Source organism: Carcharodon carcharias, chromosome 10 (genome assembly GCF_017639515.1).
Source record: "Carcharodon carcharias isolate sCarCar2 chromosome 10, sCarCar2.pri, whole genome shotgun sequence".
Classification (NCBI taxonomy): domain Eukaryota; kingdom Metazoa; phylum Chordata; class Chondrichthyes; order Lamniformes; family Lamnidae; genus Carcharodon; species Carcharodon carcharias.
In genome coordinates, this window is record NC_054476.1 from 15,098,286 (window position 1) to 15,119,396 (window position 21,111).

Genomic DNA, 21,111 nt, shown 5'->3' on the forward strand with positions numbered 1-21,111 from the left:
CACAAGCGGATAAGAAATGATATTCCTTAGGCCATACCTACCAATGACATTCACCTTTCTGAGGCACCTATGGATGACCAAATTTAGACCTCCAGTAAAGCCAAATGACCTCACAACAGACGAAAAGTACATCAGATGGGTACCAACGGTGTGTTCAAGATTTCACCTTCCTACAATTTCCAACTGAAATTCTTATTTCAGATACAAAATAGGTGCCTGGCAGCTGAAAATCGGCTGTCAATGTTCTGATGAATTATCACTGACCTAAAATGTTACTTTAGTTTCTCCCACCATAGGGCTGAATTTCCCCCCTCCCCCATTGGGGAAGGGGGAGGGGGGATGTTGATGGGCGGGTGCATACGGGCACGCTTCCGATCAGCGCCCCCAATTGGGGGCACACCGTCATTTTACGTGGGCGGGCCAATTAAAGTCCGCCCAGCGTGACGTCCGCACAGAAGCACGATGCGCTCCCTGTGCGGCCAGGGGGGAATCCCACAATCGAGAGTGCGCTCTTTCACGCATGCGCACAGAAGAGTGCACATCTCCCTGAGGCTAAGTGCTGCCTCAGGGAGATCGGCTGTAAATGTCAAAAAGACAAAAACAGAAAAATAAAATTTCCCTAACATGTCCCTCATGTGACATTGTCATATGAGTTGGAACATGTCCATAATTTTCACAAAACCTTTATTTAAATTTTCAAAAGCCTACATGAAACCTCCCCCCGCCTCCCCCTGCTGAGTATTTCCAGTATATGTTTTTATTTACCCCAATGCCTTATTTGGCCATGCCTGAAGCCCACTGGAGAGTTCAATAAAATAGAATATGTATACAGAGATGAATGAGGCAGATATATGTACGCTGCTATATGCAAACTTTCCTTTTACACATATAGTACGAAGAAAAAAGATGTTTTTTTCAATGCGCAGAATTTCAGTGTTCATCAGTCATTGGGAATTGTTTTTAATAATGAATATTTGATATCACTTGAATATCTTGTTCATTATCAGAGAAAAGGTAAAGGCGGCACCTGATCTATCCTTTTTTCACAACTGTAGTCACATCATAAGAAGCAGAACTTGCATCTGACCCAGAGGACATAAAGCCCATATTCAGGTCACACAGTGAGTAACAAGACAGAGCTTCCTCTGTCTGAGCACAAAGCCTTCCCCAAAGAATACTCAACAGCGATATCAGATGACTGTTTGCAAAGCACCTCTCAGCTACTTCTGGAACTTTCCAAATGTGTAAGGTGCTTTGCTAGCCACCTGCATTTTCTTTAAAAAACTAGCAGCACATTATTAAAACAACATACATTTACAGAGAACTCCTCACATCCTCGGTGGAAAAGGACAGTATAAATGAGCTTTAAATGCAGGGTGAAACCAAAAGAGTAAAACTAACAAAAGGGCAGATTGTTATGCTGTTTTGGAAGTTGGCATGTGGCATAATTATGCTAATAGCTTTGAACACTCAAAGCTGTTGCCGGAGTGATGGCATTCTCTCTGTAATGAGTCAGTGCAAGCATGACCTGATTTTCCCAATAATGCTACTTCTAAAGACTTTCAAATATGCGCCCTTTGCAAAATCATTCACACGCTTAGAACGCCGTGACAACAATCTGACAGATTCATGTGACAGTGCTACATTGGATACAAAAGCCTGTATCCTTAGAGCTAGGTCCTATTGCCTGTACTGACAATTTAAAACTACAACATAAGTGGTACATAGTGGTTATGTTACTGGACTATCTATCCAGACTAGGTATGGACTAATGCTCCAACGACATGAGTTCATAATCTCGCCACAGCAGCTGAGGAATTTAAATTTAAATGTAAATTAATTTTTAAATGTATTCTTTTGTGGGGGATATGGGCATCACTGGCAAGGCCAGCATTTGCTGCCCAACCATCATTGCCCTTGAACTGAGTGACTTGCTAGGCCATTTCAGAGGGCAGTTAAGAGTCAACCACGTTGCTGTGGGTCTGGAGTCACTTGTAGGCCCAGACCAAGTAAGAGTGGCAGATTTCCTTCCCTAAAGGACACTAGTGAATTAGATGGGTTGTTGTGACAATCAATGATGGTTTTCATGGTCACCATTACTGAGACTAGATTTTAATTCCAGATTTACTAATTGAATTTAAATTCCAACAGTTTCCACCAGACAGGGTGGACCCAGAAAGGTAATTTCCCCTTGTGGAAGAGACTAGAACCAGGGAAAACTAGCTTTAAAATATAAGGCGAAAACAAAAAAAAAAAATGCTGGAAAAACTCAGCAGGTCTGACAGCATCTGTGGAGAGAGAGAGACAGAGATAATGTTTCAAGTCCATATGACTCTTGAGATCTGAAGAAGAGTCATATAGACGCTAAACGTTATTGTGTCTCTCTCTCCACAGATGCTGTCAGACCTGCTGAGTTTTTCCAGCAGTTTTTGTTTTCGTTTCAGATTTCCAGGATCTGCAGTATTTTACCTTTATTTAAAATATAAGGGGTCACACCCAGTTAAGACAGAGATGAGAATGATTTTTTTCCCCTCAGAGGGTCAGGAATCCTTGGAACTCTCTTCCCCAGAGAACATTGGAGGCAGGGTCAATGAATAATTTTAAGGCAGGGATAGATAGATTCTTGACTAACAAGGGAGTCAAGTATGCAGCTGCACTCAGATCAGCCATGATCTTATTGAATGGTGGAGCTGGCTCAAGGGGCCCAATAGCCTATCCCTGCACCTAACTTACATGCAGCTGCCACAGCAGGATTTGGAGCAGTACACCCAGCGCATTAGACCGGGCCTCTAGGTTACGAGTCCAGTGACATTACCACCACACCACCATCACCCCTAGCTCTTCGGTTAAATACCTCTGAAATGAAAAGACTAGTCTCAGTAAAGGTGACCATGAAACGATTGGGTTCTTATAAAAACGCATCTCGGTTCATTAACATTGTTTAAGGCAGGAAATCTGTCATCCTTACCCGGTCTAGCCTAAGCGACTCCAGGCCCACAGCAATGTGGTTGATTCCTGTCATATGAAATGGCCGAACATGCTACCCAGTTGTAACAAACTTCTCCAAAATAGTTGAACAGGAATAAAACAGGAGGGAGCATTGACCTAGGCTCGGGATGTGACAAAGGCACATCCAGTCCAGCAAACCTTGCAAAGTCCTCCTCAACAACACCTCTGGATTTGCATCAAAATTGGGAAAGCTGTCCCACAGACTAGTCAAACAACAGCCTGATGTAATCATACTCACTGATTCATATCGTACAGCCAATGTGCCAGGTTCCTCCATCACCATCCCTGGGTATATCCTGTCCAACTGGCAGGACAGATCTACCCAAGGTGGGAGCACAATGGTATAGAGTGGGGAGCGGGTGGCCCTGCGAGTCCGTAACATTGATTCAAGACCTGAGGAAATCTAATGGCATCAGGTCAAACACGGACAAGGAAACCTCCAGTTGATTATCACCTGCCTTCCTTCAATTGATGATTTTTAAAAAAAAATCTAATTTATGGGATATGGCCATCGCTGGCTGGGCCAGCATTTATGGCTTTCCTAATTGTCGTTGAGATGGTGGTGGTGAGCTGCCTTCTTGAACCTCTGCAGTCCCTGTGGTGTAGGTACACCCACAGTGCTGTTTGGAAGGGAGTTCCAGGATTTTGACCCAGCAACCGTGAAGGAACGGTGATATATTTCCAAGTCAGGATGGTGAGTGGCTTGGAGGGGAACTTTCAGGTGGTGGTGTCCCCATGTGTCTGCTGCCCTTGTCCTTCTAGATGGTAGTGGTCGTGGGTTTGGAAGGTGCTGCCTAAGGAGCTTTGGTAAGTTTCTGCAGTGCATCTGGTGCCACTGTTTGTCGGTGGTAGAGGGAGTGAACGTTTGTGGATGGGATGCCAATCAAGCGAGCTGCTTTGTCCTGGATGGTGTTGAGCTTCTTGAGTGTTATTGGAGCTGCACTCACCTAGGTAAGTGGAGAGTATTCCATCACACTCCTGACTTGTGCTCCTCCATGGTGAACACCACTTGGAAGCAGCACTGAGGCTAGCAAAGGCACAGAATATAATCTGGGCAGGGGGACTTCGATATCCACCTCCACAAACAGTTCAGTTGCACAACCAATGACCGAGCTGGCTGAGACCTTAAGGACATATATGCCAGACTAGACTTGTGGCAGGTGGTGAGAGGATTAATGAGAAGGAAAAACCTACTAGACCTCATCGTTATCAATCTACCTGTCACAAATGCACCTGTCCATGATAATATGAGTAGCAGTGACTACCACACAGTTCTCAAGGAGACAAAAGCCTTCACACTGTGGACATCTTCCATCATGCTAGAAGGCCCTACTACCATACTAAATGGGATAGCTTCAGGACAGATTTAGTAGCTCAAACGCAGGCATCCATTAGGCACTGTGGGCCATCAGCAGCAGCAAAATTGAATACTATCGCAAACTGTAACCTCGAGGTCAGGCATATCCCTCACTCTACCATCACCATCATCATCAAGGCAGGTCATCAATGAGGAGTGTGGGTGAGCATGCCAGGAATAGCACCAGGCATACGTAAACATGAGATGCCAACAAAACAGGACTACATATTGGCTAAAGGGTGGAAGCAGCATGCTGTAGAAAGAGCAAAGTGAAAGCACAACTTAAGGATCAGGTCAAAACTTTGCAGTCCTGCCATTTCCATTTATGAACGGTGGCAGACAATTAAACAACTAACCAGAGGAGGAGGCTCGACAAACATTTCCATCCTGAATAACTGTGGAGTCCAGCGAGTGAGTGCAAATGCCAAGCTGAAGCATTTTCAACCATTTTCAGCCGGAAGTGCTGAGTGGATGATTCATCTTGGCCTCCTCCTGGGGCCTTCAGCGGCACAGATACTAATCTTCATCCAATTCAATTCACTCCACATGATGTCAAGAAGCGGCTAAGAGTACCGGGTATAACAAAAGGTATGGACCCCAACAACATCCGGCTATAGTGATGACTTGTGCTCCAGAACTAGTCACACCCCTAACTCTGTTGTTCCAGTACAACTACAACACCCAGTAAAATCAAAAATTACCCAGGTAAGCCCTGCGCACAAAAAAAAAGGGTAAATCCAATAGGGCCGATTACCAGCCCACCATTCTACTCTCGATCTTCAGCAAAGTGATGGAAGCTGTCATCGACAGTGCTTTCATGTGGCACTTACGCAGCAATAACCTGCTCACCAATGCTTAGTTTGGGTTCTTCCAGGGCCACTTAGCTCCACACCTCATTGCAGTCTTGATCCAAACATAGACACAAGAACTGAATTCCACAATTTTAGCCAGCGACGATGATAAAACCACCATCTACATCCAAGTCGGGACGGTTTACAACTTGCTGGAGAAAATGGAGGTGTGGATGCGTCCACCCAACTGCGTATCATTTGAGGTGGTGGAGGTCAGGATGTTTGGGAGGTGCTTCACATTGACAGTACTTACCCTCATACCTGCCCTGGTTTTAAGCTCACGCACATGATTTACTTGTGTTTAGATCTCCAGAAAGCAGAACTCTCCAGTAGTTACAACAGGTCCAATAAAAGACTAGGGGAAGTTCTAAAACTGAACTCACACAGAAACTGCACCACAAAAGGAGGGTGGAATATCTCAGGAGTATATAAGCATTGGAATTCAGAAAGTTAGAGCTGCAACAATTTAACTGTCCTGCACACAATGTCAACATCAATTACAGGTTTGGTACCTTGTACAGCAGCATTTACAAAGGAATGACTAATTCAACCAACAAGAAAACTAACAAATTATGAAAGCACAACTCAAGGGATTTATGATAATTTACAAAACCATATTAATGGATTTCAACCCATACTATTTTATAGGACACCAACTATAATGTTAAATTGAAATTGTAGAAAAATTAATAAGACACACCAGGATAAACATCTGGATAGTGTGGCTCAGCATAATAAGCAGTGGGCAGAATTGCACCCTTGTCGGGTGGGCTCGGGAGGGGGGCGCCCGGGTAGCCAACCACCGCCCACGATCAAGGTGGGAAGGCGGCTTCACACTGGTGGGCCAGTTAAGGCCCACCCGGCGTGAAACATGAGTGGCGGCACTGGGCGCTGCCTGTGCTGCCTCAGGGAGATGAAACTTTGTGGGAAAAAAAAGCAAAGAATTGAAAAATGTAATAAAACATGTCCCCTCGTGTGACTCTGTTACATGAGCAGGGACATGTTATTAATTACATTTAAAAACATTTATTTTATATTTAGTTGCTTTAGGAAACCTCATCCCGCCCCGTCGATGAGGTTTTCTACAATGTGCAAAGGCCGCTTGGCCTTTTCGTCTGCCGGCCGACCGTGAGGTTGGACAGGCAATAGAAAGTTTATTTTAATGGCCTTGTTAATGGCCTTAACAGGCCTTTTAATTGTTGCAGGGCTTGCTGGCAACTTGGGTGCGCGTCTGCCAACTGAAATATCGTTGACTGCTCGTTGACATTGGGATGCTCGCCCAGCGTCAACACACATCATTTTACGTTTGACCAAGCCCGAGTTATAAAACTGTGGCCATGCTGTTACTATGGTGCATATGATGACCTGGATGAGTGTGGGGCAGGCTTGATGGGCCGGCTGGTCTTTCATCGCCACCCATCCCCCGCCAGCCCCGCCTCTCCCCGTAACCCCCCCCACCCATCCCCTGCCAGCCCCGCCTCTCCCCGTAACCCCCCCCACCCACCCCCCACCAGAGCTCATCTCCACCCCCCCGTCCCCACAGCTAGAAATCACTCATTCCTACCAACAGCATATCATGAAAACAACTTCCATTACCAATTTAAATATTTCAGTGTTAACCATCCCCCACCTCTTCAGAGCACGCCATGCATTTGACTACGTCATACCACCAACTATTCCAGTTTGCATGAAACACAATAGCATAGTTCACTCACAGCAATGTGGAAGATTATTTTACTAACTGTAGTCTAACCATGTCTATTAGTCAAATCTTATTGACAAATATGTGACAAAGTCAAATACTTTGCAATTTTGCCAAGGAGAATTTTGATCAACAGCAAGTAATTTGGATAAAAGCTAAAAGCAAAATACTATGGATTCTGGAAATCTGAAATAAAACAGAAAATGCTGGACAAACTCAACAGGTTTGGTAGCAACTGTGGAGAGAGAAAGAATTGATGTTTTGAGTCTGGATGACTCTTCTTCAGTGCTAAAGGGAGGTAGAAATATGATGGATTTTATACTGTTTAAGAGGGAGTAGAGCAGGTGAAGCAAAATGGAAGGTCAGGGATGGGTGGGGGCTCAAGAGAGATTTGACAAAGATGTCATGGAAATAAGACAAAGGGAGTGTTAATGGTAGTGTTAAAGACTAAAGTAGGTGCTGATAGTGGCATAAAGGAAAGATAGCAGAAAATAGTTTGGTCACTCCCTGAGTATATAGGATTCTAAATATTGGGGATTTTTTTGCTCATAACCATGGGCTGGATTTTATGGCCCTCTTGCAGGGCATGTTTTTAGCGGTGGGGGGGGGGTCAGCGCTTAAAATATGTCAGGTGGCTAGCCCACTGCCCTCCACCCCACCCCTGACCTGGTTCCCAGAATTTGGGAGAGTGGATAAGGTGCCCACTAGGCTGCTCACCCTTAGGCCTACTGAGCCTCATAAGTGGCTGATTACTGCCTGCATAAGGCTCTCAATCCACCTCCACCACCATAATGCTCTGGCCAGCAGAAGACGGACTAAACCAGCTTGGGTGAAAGGGCTGGAAGGAAGGGGATTACCTACTTTGGGATGTGCCCTGTGCACATCAGGGGGCACTCGCCTATGACCTTACCCCTGCTTTGTAGCGGCCCGCCGAGCTTTCGAAATTCATGCTGCATGCACCTCGCATCCCTCCCTGTCGAACCCCAGACTCACCTGTGTCTGGAGGCCATGTCCTTTTCTTCCTGTGGACAGCTCGAAGTCCCAGTGGCGCCCACTACAGGGTCCGAGGTGCTGCTGGGCCTGCTAAAGCTGCCAGCCAATCTGAATGGCCCGTATCTCTCAAGGGCCATTGAGGAGCAGAAGTCTGACCCTCAACTCCTTAAGGCCACCTGGACCGACTTTCCTTCTGGGCAAGGGGTGAGAGGGTGGGCATGGTTGGAGCACTTCCCTCCATAAAACTCAGCCCTATAGAATTCCTATAGAATGCACAGGCCCAAAGACCTTAGTCATGAAAGAGGGATGTCACATAGACGGCAAAATAATTAGCAGAATGAAGGAACTGTAAAGTGAGCCTTAAGGCTTGTTTTATGGTCACAAACCATATTTTATTAAAGATCTGATTGATCATTTGGGCTAAGTTTTCAAACTGTTGTAACTTATTTTCATTCCTATGTAACGCAACATGTTCCCAAATGAGAGAACAGAGAGAGATGATGTTCTCCCATACCCACTCCTAGATTTTTAACTTTGTTAAAAGCAAAATACTGCGGATGCTGGAAATCGGAAATAAAAGCAGAAAATGCTGGAAAAAAAACTCAGCAGGTCTGGCACCATCTGTAGAGAGAGAAGCAGAGCTAACGTTTCGAGACCGGATGACTCTTCTTCAGAGCTTCTTTTACTTTGTGCGAGGTGTAAGTGGCGGCAATAAGTTTCCCACTCCCCTCATTGTCATTTCCACTGAAGTCAGTGGGCTGATTGCTCACCATCATCCTTTTCTCGTTATTGCACTAAGTCAAGAAGATGTAGTCTTTGTCTCTGATCGTGGGATGAATTAATTAGCTAAAAAATCAGCGACAAGAAACAAACATCGACAGAGAAAGGGAAATGACTAACGGGTGTAAGGAGGTATTCCAGGATCGGCTTGCAAATCAGCTGCATTTTGGGAAATCACAAATGCACAGTTTGTGTGGTCCAAGGCCCCGTCCTCTACAACCTGCTGCCAAGTGGGGAGGGCAAGAAAATTCTTGCAGACCCTCCCTTTAATTTCCGGTAGGGGAGTACTTGGCCTGAGACATTCCAGGACAGCAGCACTGAAATTACCTATTGAGAAAGTTGTGGGTGTGAAACTGTTACACCCTAACACTGATAACAACGTCACAGTTTGAAACGGCTGCCCATGTTGAGAACGCACACTCAGACAAATTGCAAAGCAAGCTAAAGCTTCATATATTATGACATGAATGGAATTTCAGTCCCCTGCCACAATAAAAGTTTAAATTTTTTCTTTTATGATTTGTTGATTTTTACTTTCATTTATGTAATACATCGCTGCCAGCTACTTTTGCAAAAATGACACCAATTACTTGCAATTATATTTTGAAAATGCACAAGACTTCAAATGATTTATTTCACCTCTTTCATTTCTTTGAATGGAATGTGTGCTGTTACAAACGCAACACCTTAATTAATTTAATTTGCTTTCACTCCCATCACGAGTTTAAAGTTAATGGGATCAATATAAACGTCCACATCCCACACCCACCATGATGGGCTGGAGAGGGTCGGGTAGGTCAGGAAGCCTAGCCTCCCCCCCAACAATTATGTGCCGACACCACCCACACACGCCCCCCCCACCTTCACACCTTCAAGCTGTCTTCTACCTCGTGACCTCTCTCTTTGTCCCTCACCATGGCCGGTCTTCCCGCTACTTCCAGCCCCCATTTACAGCCTGACAATCTGTCAAACCACAACCGAGGCTGACCTCCTCTGCCCTCACACCACCCCCCTCCAGCACCCCCGGACACTCTCCGCAACTTCCCCGCACCCCCGCCTCACATGCTCTGATGCCACTCCCCTCTGCTGTCTATGCCCTTGTGACATTGTGACAAGGGGACTAAAATTACATGAATGTATGAAGTCTGTGACGTTGCATGAGTGACACCCATGGCTTCTCGCATGTGGAATGTTAGCTGTGCTGTCCTGCTCACTCCCCTCCCCTGGGCGATTGTACCTGAGTATAAACTCCTGTCGCTGGCCAGGCTAGCCTGTCAACCTGGTTGGCTAGCAGGCCAGAAACAGAACAAAAACATGTGATAATGAGGTCCTGCTGATAAATTCAGCAAGCCTTTTGCATCACTGGGATGTCTCCAGGCTCTGTACCACATCCCCCTCCCCTCGCACCTCCGCAACTGGACTTCCTGCTCGCCGCCCCACAAGTATCAGACTCAATGCGTATTCTGCCGTTGCTTCTTTTTACAACTTACACCCGTCCTTCTTTGGCCAGGTGAAGCGCAGTTATGTGAGGCATTATTGTAAAATAAAACCATACCTTGACAGTCAAGTGTTGCTCAGCAGATTTCTGCCTCACCTGCTTCCAGGTTAAGTTCATTTTCACTGTAATCTATAGCCATGCTGCTTTGGTCATACTCTAAATGCAAGGCAGCACAATGAGCCACCTTTCTCTGCAGAATCTCCCAAATAGCGTCACCAAAACAGTTCTTTCCTCATTTCGGCTTCTAACCATTCCCCACCCCCCCCACCCCCCCACCCCACCCCACCAACCCTCCTTCAGCTGTCTGTAAAAAGCAATGATAACCCACCCTGATCCTGAAATACTTCCAGTGCTAAAGCATTGTGCGCTCGGAGCATCTATTTGCTTTAATTGACATTACGTTACCTGAAAACATTGCAAAGAAATGCACTGATTAAATCCCAGCTGTGGGAGGATATGGCCACAAAATGGTCATTAACTGACCACATAATAGCCACAATTGGCTCATGAGTGGGTGAGCTGTACAACACCACCTTAGCTGCATTTAAAATTGTGGAAGGGGAGGGGGTGAGCACATCATCCATGATATTTTACGGGTCCCCTGCCTGCTAAACCCATCACTCGGTAGTTGTAAAATCCAGCACATGCAAATCTGGGTCCCCTTATATAATTAGGACCCCACTGGCAGACAAGATAAGGGTGTGCACTAATGCAATTCCAAAGCTTTCCTTAGAAGGGTCAGGCAGACCTGGAATAATCTCCTGGGCTCCAAAAAAAATCCATGAGTCCCCTACAAACCTACATCTCACCCATGAATTTGCCCCAATACCTTCTCCATGATATACCTTGATGCCAGCATGCAGCCTCCTCACCATGCACTTTTAACCTGCCCTGGCTGGGGAATCTAGAACATAGGGTCACAGTCCCAAAACAAGGGGTTGGCCATTTAAGACTGAGACAAGGAGAAATTTCTTTACTCAAAGGGTTGTGAATCTTTGGAATTCTCTACCACAGAGAACCCTGATGACAACCAATCAGCACCCCTTTCTCCTGTAGTATAAATTGTTGTGATTGTTTGAAATTTGGCCTTCTTGCATTAGTCCTGAGGAGTCCAAAATGAAAAGCTTTGACAATGCGTCTCTCTTTTCTGCAATATTCAAGTTCTGTACTACCAAGTGACTGTTTATATCATAAAAGCAAAATATTGTGGGTGCTAGAAATCTGAAAAAAACCCAGAAAATGCTGGAAAAACTCAGCAGGTTTAACAGCATTTTTGGAGAGAGAAAAATAGAGTTGACATTTCGAGATTGTATGACCCTTCTTCAGATCTCTGAAGAGTCATACAGACTAGAAACGTCAACTCTGTTTCTCTCTCCACAGATGCTGTTAGGTCTGTTGCGTTTTCCAGCATTATCCATTACTATTTATATCAAAAACAGAATTACCTGGAAAAACTCAGCAGGTCTGGCAGCATCGGCGGAGAAGAAAAGAGTTGACGTTTCGAGTCCTCATGACCCTTCGACAGAACTTGAGTTCGAGTCCAGGAAAGAGCTGAAATATAAGCTGGTTTAAGGTGTGTGTGTGGGGGGCGGAGAGATAGAGAGACAGAGAGGTGGAGGGGGTTGGTGTGGTTGTAGCGACAAACAAGCAGTGATAGAAGCAGATCATCAAAAGATGTCAACAACAATAGTACAATAGAACACATAGGTGTTAAAGTTAAAGTTGGTGATATTATCTAAACGAATGTGCTAATTAAGAATGGATGGTAGGGCACTCAAGGTATAGCTCTAGTGGGTTTTTTTTTTATATAATGGAAATAGGTGGGAAAAGGAAAATCTTTATAATTTATTGGGAAAAAAAAAGAAGGGGGAAACAGAAAGGGGGTGGGGATGGGGGAGGGGACTCACGACCTAAAGTTGTTGAATTCAATATTCAGTCCGGAAGGCTGTAAAGTCCCTAGTCGGAAGATGAGGTGTTGTTCCTCCAGTTTGCGTTGGGCTTCACTGGAACAATGCAGCAAGCCAAGGACAGACATGTGGGCAAGAGAGCAGGGTGGAGTGTTAAAATGGCAAGCGACAGGGAGGTTTGGGTCATTCTTGCGGACAGACCGCAGGTGTTCTGCAAAGCGGTCGCCCAGTTTACGTTTGGTCTCTCCAATGTAGAGGAGACCACATTGGGAGCAACGAATGCAGTAGACTAAGTTGGGGGAAATGCAAGTGAAATGCTGCTTCACTTGAAAGGAGTGTTTGGGTCCTTGGACGGTGAGGAGAGAGGAAGTGAAGGGGCAGGTGTTGCATCTTTTGCGTGGGCAAGGGGTTGTGCCATAGGAGGGGGTTGAGGAGTAGGGGGTGATGGAGGAGTGGACCAGGGTGTCCCGGAGGGAGCGATCCCTACGGAATGCCGATAAGGGGGGTGAAGGGAAGATGTGTTTGGTAGCAGCATCATGCTGGAGTTGGCGGAAATGGCGGAGGATGATCCTTTGAATGCGGAGGCTGGTGGGGTGATAAGTGAGGACAAGGGGGACCCTATCATGTTTCTGGGAGGGAGGAGAAGGAGTGAGGGCGGATGCGCGGGAGATGGGCCGGACACGGTTGAGGGCCCTGTCAACGACCGTGGGTGGAAAACCTCGGTTAAGGAAGAAGGAGGACATGTCAGAGGAACTGTTTTTGAATGTAGCATCATCGGAACAGATGCGACGGAGGCGAAGGAACTGAGAGAATGGGATGGAGTCCTTACAGGAAGTGGGGTGTGAGGAGCTGTAGTCGAGATAGCTGTGGGTGTCGGTGGGTTTGTAATGGATATTGGTGGACAGTCTATCACCAGAGATTGAGACAGAGAGGTCAAGGAAGGGAAGGGAAGTGTCAGAGATGGACCACGTGAAAATGATGGAGGGGTGGAGATTGGAAGCAAAATTAATAAATTTTTCCAAGTCCTGACGAGAGCATGAAGCAGCACCGAAATAATCATCGATGTACCGGAGAAAGAGTTGTGGAAGGGGGCCGGAGTAGGACTGCAACAAGGAATGTTCCACATACCCCATAAAGAGACAGGCATAGCTGGGGCCCATGCGGGTACCCATAGCCACACCTTTTATTTGGAGGAAGTGAGAGGAGTTGAAGGAGAAATTGTTCAGCGTGAGAACAAGTTCAGCCAGACGGAGGAGAGTAGTGGTGGATGGGGATTGTTCGGGCCTCTGTTCGAGGAAGAAGCTAAGGGCCCTCAGACCATCCTGGTGGGGGATGGAGGTGTAGAGGGATTGGACGTCCATGGTGAAGAGGAAGCGGTAGGGGCCAGGGAACTGGAAATTGTTGATGTGACGTAAGGTGTCAGAGGAATCACGGATATAGGTGGGAAGGGACTGGACAAGGGGAGAGAGAAGGGAGTCAAGATAACGAGAAATGAGTTCTGTGGGGCAGGAGCAAGCTGAGACGATCGGTCTACCGGGGCAGTTCTGTTTGTGGATTTGGGTAGGAGATAGAAGCGGGCCGTCCGAGGTTGGGCAACTATCAGGTTGGAAGCTGTGGGAGGGAGATCCCCAGAGGAGATGAGGTCAGTGACAGTCCTGGAAACAATGGCTTGATGTTCAGTGGTGGGGTCATGGTCCAGGGAGAGGTAGGAGGAAGTGTCTGCGAGTTGACGCTCAGCCTCCGCGTGGTAGAGGTCAGTGCGCCAGACAACAACAGCACCACCCTTGTCAGCGGGTTTGATGACAATGTCAGGGTTGGACCTGAGAGAATGGAGTGCAGTAAGTTCAGAGAGAGACAGGTTAGAATGGGTGAGAGGAGCAGAGAAATTGAGACGACTAATGTCGCGCCGACAGTTCTCAATGAAAAGATCGAGAGAAGGTAAGAATCCAGAGGGAGGGGTCCAGGTGGAGGGAGAATATTGAAGATGGGTCAAAGGATCCGTTGAACTGGGAGAGGACTCCTGCCCAAAGAAGTGAGCCCGGAGACGAAGACGGCGGAAGAAGAGTTCAGTATCATGCCGAGCCCGAAATTCATTGAGGTGAGGGCGTAAGGGTATGAAACTAAGTCCTTTGCTGAGCACTGAACGTTCAGCATCGGAGAGGGGAAGGTCAGGGGGTATAGTGAATACACGGCTGGGGTTGGGATTGGAAGATGGGGTGGGGATGGAGGGACAGGCAGGGGTGGAGGGTCCTAGATGGGTGTTGGTGTCGATGAGTTGTTGGAGCTTGCGTTCCTTAGCACTTGAGAGAAAGAGAAAAAGTTTCTTGTTGAGGCGTCGGATGAGCCGAAGGATAAAATGAAACTGGGGGCACGCGCAGCTTTGAAAAAGGGTACGGCGGTGCTGCTGGAGGGAGAGGTCGAGTGTGTTCATATGGCGGCGCATGGCACTGAGAGTGGATTTCAGAATGTGACGGGAACAGCAGTCCGAGAAACGTTTTATGTCCCGGAGATACCTGTAATCCTGGGTGGGTTCGAAACATGAGGGGTGGAATTTCAGTTGAAATCCATGTGGGGTAAGTCGGAGACGGAGACAGTCACTGAGAAAGGAGATATGGCTGTGAAAGCGGGTTTTAGTAAACACCTTGTCAAACACTAGGAGAGAAATGGAAAGCAATGAAGGTGAACAAGGCAACAGAGAAATCCGGAAATCTTGTCGCAGAGAGGAACAGAACTTCTTCAAGGAGGTAGGCATTTCTTGAAGAGCAGTGGCAGTCAATTAAACACAGAGATAAAAACAAAAAAACTGCGGAACACCTGCGGTCTGTCCGCAAGAATGACCCAAACCTCCCTGTCGCTTGCCATTTTAACACTCCACCCTGCTCTCTTGCCCACATGTCTGTCCTTGGCTTGCTGCATTGTTCCAGTGAAGCCCAACGCAAACTGGAGGAACAACACCTCATCTTCCGACTAGGGACTTTACAGCCTTCCGGACTGAATATTGAATTCAACAACTTTAGGTCGTGAGTCCCCTCCCCCATCCCCACCCCCTTTCTGTTTCCCCCTTCTTTTTTTTTCCCAATAAATTATAAAGATTTTCCTTTTCCCACCTATTTCCATTATATAAAAAAAAAACCCACTAGAGCTATACCTTGAGTGCCCTACCATCCATTCTTAATTAGCACATTCGTTTAGATAATATCACCAACTTTAACTTTAACACCTATGTGTTCTATTGTACTATTGTTGTTGACATCTTTTGATGATCTGCTTCTATCACTGCTTGTTTGTCGCTACAACCACACCAACCCCCTCCACCTCTCTGTCTCTCTATCTCTCCGCCCCCCACACACACACCTTAAACCAGCTTATATTTCAGCTCTTTCCTGGACTCGAACTCAAGTTCTGTCGAAGGGTCATGAGGACTCGAAACGTCAACTCTTTTCTTCTCCGCCGATGCTGCCAGACCTGCTGAGTTTTTCCAGGTAATTCTGTTTTTGTTTTGGATTTCCAGCATCCGCAGTTTTTTAGTTTTTTTGTTTTTATCACTATTTATATCACCTTGTTCTGGACTCACTCTCATGTACAAACAGTTTCTCCACCTTAACTTATCAAACTTTGTCATAATTTTAAAATCTTCTGTAAGGTTTATCTTCATTTTTTTGGATACCACCCCACTCTCCAACCAAACCTGCAAATCATTCCTGATAGCAGCACCTTCTCAATTCAGGTAATATTACCTAATATTCGCCAGCCAAAATGTGGCCCTTTTCAAATCCCCTGCCCCACCATTTCCAAATTTTCTTTAAGATCTTATGATCCAGGCTGGATCAAATGTATTCCCTGAAAAGCAAAAAGAGAACAACATGCATCAACAGATTTCCAACATGCATTAACTACTCTAACAGGTGTTTCCACATCAGCCTATTAATACGTGACACCTTTAAATAAGTTTAACGTTGGCTACAAAATATACAATCTTTCCTGTTGCTTAAACTTAAAAAGTTACAACATTTACTGCAACAAAAATTCCATGGAACATTTATTTCAAAATATTGTTATATTACTACAGGAGCCGATGTGAGTGAATAGATTCTGAGGCAAGTCTAATGGTCATTTATCTCATTGCTGTCTGAGTAACCATGCTATTCTATGTTTGCCCCTCTATGAACTATCTACATATCAAAAGTAATTTATTGATTGAAGAATCTGAAGTAATATACTCAAAACTATGTATATACAGTAGAAGGTACAGGTATGGATCTCAATCCATTCTAGGTTTTTACCCATTTCTGTCCATCTCTAGACTGATCCTGGCTCTGCGCCATGTGCCTTCTTACATCACTGTGTGGGCAGTACTGCACTCAGTCCCACATTAACCCTGCATGTACCAGGCCCTACCACAACAAAGATGTCCTGATATGTGATGGGTGCTTTATTAATCCCCCTTCTCTGTTTTGCCTCAAACCCAGTCTAACCTAATAAGGAGACTGCGAACTACTGCAAATTTTATGTTAAGGAGTTTGCACAAACCACTTCTTTATCATTGAAAACCTGCTGTTTCTACCATCGTTATTGACAAAGAGCTTGTCATGTCATAGTTGAACATAGTTCAGGCAAGGTGCTGACTAAATGAACCAAACAGAAGATGGATGTCATACAAATGTTTCAGTGCAAAATCTCTTTCACAGTTATGGTGTACAGAACACACCCATCTAACCACTGTAGAAGATATATTTATCCTGTGCACTGTAAATTAATACTTTCCAGTGGATGAATAGAGAAATGGAAAATCAGGTCTATCCAGTTCTGATACTTTGTAAGAGTCGCAATTAGAAACCACACCCACTCTTTTAATTCAGCAACTACATCCATCCCACGGCCACACAGTTGCGCTCACCTGAGTGATACAGGGGACTGTCAGCTTGGATAAACTAACAATTCCAATAGTTTCCAACATCATTTGAATCACATCACATCAAGTAAAGTAAGTATTCTCTAGTTCATATATGTCCTGTTGCATCGGGTTTGAAGTACAGTTTTATATTTGTTGAATGATGTGTAACACCTGCTGAGTAAATCTTAGTGCTGGTTGCAGTTAAGTGTTGAATGTGTTCAGCAGTTGTTCAGGCAACACATTAATATCCTAGACACAAAACACTGCAGGCCACATAATTAAATGCAATTCTTCTGTTACTGGCTGCAGAAACTGCTATTGTTGTTGACGAGGCACTTTTCTTCTAAAAAGTTTACACTTTTCCCCATCTCTGAATATTTGCAATAGGAAGTGACTCAGGGTACATGGTACTGGTACAAGACACTCTCGTCTCTGGAGCTATCAATAGCAGTAAGGATTATGAGTGCAGGGTCCTGCTCCTCGACCTCTGCTATTGCTACATTTGAGACACTTCTTAAAGGGGTGCTGAACTATCTTGTAGAATCACAAAGAATTTACAGCACAGAACTGGCCGTTTGCTGTTGTTTATACTCCATACAAAACAACGCATCTTTGAGCTTCATTTTTTTTTTCTATTTACCCCTCAACTCCATCTTAAAAGGGCCAACTGTGGAAACTTACTGTATGGGGAACAGGTGACATCAATCAGATTCACTAAAGTAAAAAATGTGCCATACCATCTCTTCAGAACCTGCGGCACTAAACTTCATTTGCATTAAATTACTGTCTCAGTCAGATAAGTCTTCAATGTAAAAAAATGTTACAACAGTTGAGTAAGATGTACTCATTGAGGGAGAGAGCCAAATGTAACCTACCTTATATCTGATTAAGGAGTGTTTTGTGTAGATGGTAACGTAAGGGTAAGGCAAAAGGCTTTGGAAAGATGTTGCTGTTGATGTAAAAATGTACCTTGTGCGAGTTTGGAACAACCTCTGACAAAGTCAATTATAGAATCTTACAGTACATAAGGAGGCCATTCGGCCCATTATATCAACTCTTTGAAAGTTCCGCCAAGTTCGGGAAGCCACCTTAAAAACCTGCACTGCACAGAGAAAATCAAAACTCGTGTGAGAATCGTTTTTTACATCTTAGATTGTCATTATAGATATTAGTCTCTGAACTATATCAGTACTGTGAGATTCAGATTGACCAGGGTTATAGAGGACAGAAGCATCAATTAAATCAGAAAATCCTTAAATGATGAAATGGTATTGTCTGCAATGCAAAGTCCATGTGGCGAGAGGTAATCTTTTGCCTTAATGTGCTTAGCAATTAATTAAATGGCTTTTGCATTTACTGCCACTTTTGCATTAATGCTATCCACAATCCCTCATCATTAGCACAGTGGTGGTGGTGTATTACATTCACTCAGGGCCTCCAAGTTGCTGTGTCAACATGTGCTTTTACATACATGTTGCAGTCTGGAGCTATGGATAGTGATGGCAGAAACTCCAATATTCTTTCCATCAGGTGGCTCACAAGGAACCTCTCCCATCCTTACCACCTGCCATTTGCGTGTGTTGGAAGGATTTACAGGTTGGTCATCATCCTAGCTGGGCGTGTTATGAATGCACTTTCCCTGGCCATCAAGTCCTGGGGCGGGACTCAAACCCAGACTGTCTGACATGGAGGCAGAGCCACTATCTACGGCGCCAGAAGACCTCCAATTGGCATTGTACCATGCTCCAATTTGCAGGGGGAGAGGAGTAAGGAAGGAGTTAGGAGAAGTGGTTGAGATACAGTTGTAGAGGTGAGAAACAGTTGTAGAGGTCAGTTTTAAGGAGGATGTTGAAAGTGGGAAGAGACTTTGCAAAGCTGAGGAGTTTGAAGAGAAAATCTAAAACATTGAGAGGCAAGATGATTTAAGGCTGTTCTTCTATTAAAGGTAAGCCAGATGGGAGGCTGAATACTGGAGTCAGAAGTGAAGCACAGCTGGAGGAGATTTCAGAGGTGGGAATGGGGAGACTTTGGTTAAATACTAAAGAATCTGAATTCAATGTGCTGAAGGACAGAAAATCAAGAGGTATTAGCAAGGAAAAAAGGTGAAAGTTGAGTGGAATTAGGTGTAGGATTATGATGTGAGCAATCAAGCTCTGGATAATTTTGCAGTTTATGTTAGTTGGAGTGCAGCACGATGGGACGAAGCATGAAAGGAAATGATGATACTATGGTTTCAGCAGTGGTGGGGAAGAGTTAGGAATGGTGACCACCAATATTTTGGCGGTGAAAGTAATTGGTCTTACTGATAGACTGGATCAAACCAAATACCAAAGCTTTACCATTGGAATTCAACCTCAACAAGACAATGAAATTAGAAGCTGAGGTGTAAAGCTTCTGGTGGGAGTTTTTAAAAAAAAATTCATTCATAGGATGTGGGCATCATTGGTCAGGTCAGCATTTATTGCCCATCGCTAATTGCATGGCTTGCTCAGCCATTTCAGAGAGCACTTTGGAGCTACATGTTACATGCCAGACAAGGTGAGGATGGCAGATTTCCTTCCCTAAAGGACATTCATGAACCAGATGGGTTTTTTGCAACAATCAACAATGGTTTCATGGACTTCAATAGACTTTTAATTCCAGATGTATTTTTTAAATTAAATTCAAATTTCACCAACTGCTGGGTGGTGATTCAATCCCAGGCCCCCAGAGCATTACCCTTGGTAGCTGGATTACCAGGCCAGTGATAATACCACTGAGCCACTGCCTCCCTTGGTATTTCTGATGAGAAAATGCAATATCCAATATCAATAGCAAATCAGCAAAGTTGTGGAATTGAAGGTGATAATAATGAGGGATCATGCGTATACACATGGAGACTAACTCCATGCTATAATAATGATAGTGTCATAGAATCGTTACAGCACAGAAGGAAGTTGTTCAACCTGTCAAACCACTGCAAGATCAATTTAACTAGTCCCATGCCCCAGCCCTTATTCAGTAGGCTCCAATTGTTTTCCCTTCAGTTGCTTATCCAATCCCATTTTGAAAATCACAATTGAATCTTCCTCCACCAAACTTCCAGGCAGTTCATTCCAGATCATAATTCACACTGCATAAATATAGTTTTTCCTCATATCACCTTTGGTTCCTCTGACAATCATTTTAAATCTGTGTCCTCTGATTCTTGACCCTTTTGCAACAGTTTCTCTCTATCTGCTCTGTCTAGAGCCTTCAAGATTTGGAACACTTCTATCAGATCTCCTCTCAAACTCTTCTTTAGGGAGAACACATCCAGCTTCTTCAATCTATCCACGTAATTGAAGTTCCCCATCCCTTGATCCATTCTTGTGAATCTTTTCTGCACCCTCTCTAAAGCCTTCACATCCTTCTTAAAGTGCAATGCCCACAATTGGAAATATTATTACAGTTGACGTGAAACCAATGCTTTATAAAGGTTCAGCATAATGTCCTTATATTTGTGTTCTATGTCTTTATTTAAAAAGCTCAGGACCCTGTGCACTTTTTTTAAAAACCTCACATTTTGCAGAAATATAGACATGGAAAGCAGGTTGAGAATGAGGCAGGAGTTGGAGATGACACCGGGCTTTTTAAAAACTGGGATGGTGACTTTGAAACAGAGGTGAAGAATATCCAAGTCAAGGGTCAGTGAGCACTCTTGAGAGCTGAGTTGGAAGGAGGTTAAGGATAACTTTAAAAACTTTTTCAACCTCCCCTGCCTCCTTCACTGATCTGTACACATATGAGACCAGGTGTCTCTGTTTCTGCACTTCCTTTAGGACTGAGCCCTTTAGTTTACTTTGCTCTCTCTTGTTCTTCCTAACAAAATGCATCATTTTTTTTTTACTTCTCTGCATTAGTTACATCTGCCACATGTAATGTTGAGGCAAGTTATGTATAAAGAACAGTAGGGAGCAAAGTTTGGGCCTTGGAGCGTGTCAAAAATAAGTGTATGATGACACGCAAGGGAAAGGAAAGAAAGACAACTTGCATTTTTACAGCATCTTTACTCTCACGCTTTTGCAAAGTCAATGAATTATAGAGGTCAAACCGTTGCAAAAGATAAATGCACTGCAATCATTATGATTGAAACCGTGCA

General features: G+C 44.7%; 2 protein-coding genes across 3 annotated transcripts in view; one reads left to right on the forward strand and one right to left on the reverse strand.

Annotated features, from left to right (window-relative positions):
* Positions 1–21,111, reverse strand: part of ano3 (anoctamin 3) — a 599,584-nt gene that overhangs the window by 99,051 nt on the left and 479,422 nt on the right. The gene's annotated exons all lie outside the window — the stretch shown is intronic.
* The window catches only part of LOC121283606 (mucin-15-like), a 31,731-nt gene continuing 27,562 nt past the window's right edge, over positions 16,943–21,111 (forward strand). Inside the window, exons 1-2 of one of the 2 annotated variants that reach the window (XM_041198370.1) lie at positions 16,995–17,081; positions 18,937–19,001. The gene's annotated coding sequence lies outside the window, so the exon portion shown is untranslated. Of the gene's footprint in view, positions 17,082–18,936; positions 19,002–21,111 lie in introns of both variants that reach the window. The other variant, XM_041198369.1, reaches the window with a different exon arrangement.